This window comes from Babylonia areolata, chromosome 25 (genome assembly GCF_041734735.1).
Source record: "Babylonia areolata isolate BAREFJ2019XMU chromosome 25, ASM4173473v1, whole genome shotgun sequence".
NCBI lineage: Eukaryota > Metazoa > Mollusca > Gastropoda > Neogastropoda > Buccinidae > Babylonia > Babylonia areolata.
The window spans coordinates 30,025,762-30,027,369 of NC_134900.1; the positions used below are offsets into that span (position 1 = coordinate 30,025,762).

The following is a 1,608-nucleotide window of genomic DNA, read 5'->3' on the forward strand; positions in this document are numbered from 1 at the left end:
CTAAACGGCCCACAGAACAGAATAAAGAGTGAGGTCTGTGAACTGTAGTGTGGTGAAATCACCTAAGTTAAACGATCCACAGGACAGAATCAAGAGAGAGGTGTGTGAACTGTAGTGTGGTGAAATCACCTAACTAAACGGCCCACAGAACAGAATAAAGAGTGAGGTCTGTGAACTGTAGTGTGGTGAAATCACCTAACTTAAACGATCCACAGGACAGAATCAAGAGAGAGGTGTGTGAACTGTAGTGTGGTGAAATCACCTAACTTAAACGATCCATAGGACAGAATCAAGAGAGAGGTGTGTGAACTGTAGTGTGGTGAAATCACTTAAGTTAAACGATCCACAGGATAGAATCAAGAGTGAGGTGTGTGGACTGTTGTGTGGTGAGGTCTCTTGTCTAAACGATCCGACGCACAAGATCAGGAGGGAGGTGTGATCGATCTGTGAATGGGTGTGGTGAGGTCACCTGCCGAAGGGACCACAGGGCAAGATAGGAGTGAGATGTGATCGATCTGTGGTGAGGTCGCCTGTCTTTACGATCCATAGGGCAGGATCAGGAGTGGGGTGTGTCATTGATCTGTGAACTGTGGTGAGGGCACCTGTCTTAACGATCCATAGGACAGGATCAGGAGTGGGGTGTGTCATTGATCTGTGAACTGTGGTGAGGGCACCTGTCTTAACGATCCATAGGACAGGATCAGGAGTGGGGTGTGTCAATGATCTGTGAACTGTGGTGAGGGCACCTGTCTTAACGATCCATAGGACAGGATCAGGAGTGGGGTGTGTCATTGATCTGTGAACTGTGGTGAGGGCACCTGTCTTAACGATCCACAGGACAGGATCAGGAGTGGGGTGTGTCATTGATCTGTGAACTGTGGTGAGGGCACCTGTCTAACGATCCACAGGACAGGATCAGGAGTGGGGTGTGTCATTGATCTGTGAACTGTGGTGAGGGCACCTGTCTTAACGATCCACAGGACAAGCTCAGGAGCGAGAGGAGTGAGATGTCATCGATGTGTGAACTGACCTGTGGTGAAATCATCTGCCTAGACGATCCAGCGGATAAGATCAGGAGTGAGTTGTGATCGATTCTGTGAACTGCAGTGCGGTGAAACCACCTGCCGAATCGATCCCACAGAACAAGGTCAGGAGTGAGGTGTGTCAACTGTGGTGAGGTAACCTGTCTAACGACCCAGTGCTCAATCAAGATCAGGGGTAGGGCGTGATCGGTCTGTGTGAACTGTAGCGTGGTGAGGTCACCTGTCTAACGACCCACAGTACAAGATCAGGTCTGAGTTGTCACCCATTTGTGAACTGTGGTGAGGTCACCTGTCTAGCGACCCACAGGTCTGAGTTGTCACCCATCTGTGAACTGTGGTGAGGACACCTGTCCAACGACCCACAGTACAAGATCAGGTCTGAGCTGTCACCCATCTGTGAACTGTGGTGAGGACACCTGTCCAACGACCCACAGTACAAGATCAGGTCTGAGCTGTCACCCATTTGTGAACTGTGGTGAGATCATCTGTCTAACGACCCACAGGTCTGAGTTGTCACCCATCTGTGAACTGTGGTGAGGTCACCTGTCTAGCGACCCACAGTACA

At 50.2% G+C, this 1,608-nt stretch overlaps 1 protein-coding gene across 1 annotated transcript in view; it reads left to right on the plus strand.

Annotated features, from left to right (window-relative positions):
• Window positions 1-300: 300 nt before the first annotated feature.
• The window catches only part of LOC143299792 (SLIT-ROBO Rho GTPase-activating protein 1-like), a 180,388-nt gene continuing 179,080 nt past the window's right edge, over window positions 301-1,608 (plus strand). Inside the window, exon 1 of the mRNA XM_076613227.1 lies at window positions 301-1,608. This exon is cut by the window's right edge and continues 395 nt beyond it. The gene's annotated coding sequence lies outside the window, so the exon portion shown is untranslated.